The sequence below is a fragment of the Limulus polyphemus genome, unplaced genomic scaffold, assembly GCF_000517525.1.
Source record: "Limulus polyphemus unplaced genomic scaffold, Limulus_polyphemus-2.1.2 Scaffold2725, whole genome shotgun sequence".
Classification (NCBI taxonomy): domain Eukaryota; kingdom Metazoa; phylum Arthropoda; class Merostomata; order Xiphosura; family Limulidae; genus Limulus; species Limulus polyphemus.
In genome coordinates, this window is record NW_013668335.1 from 7,937 (window position 1) to 8,242 (window position 306).

Here is a 306-nt window from a genome sequence, read left to right on the forward strand (position 1 = left end):
GAGGAGGAAATTTTTACAGTTTCTCACTAGCTATATTTTTATATAGATATAAATTATATGATGGATCTAGGAGGAGGAAATTTTTACAGTTTCTCACTAGCTATATTTTTATATAGATATAAATTATATGATGGATCTAGGAGGAGGAACATTTTACAGTTTCTCACTAGCTATATTTTATATAGATATAAATGATATGATTGATCTAGGAGGAGGAAAATTTTACAGTTTCTCACTAGCTATATTTTATATAGATATCAATTATATGATTGATCTAGGAGGAGAAAAATTTTACAGTTTCTCACT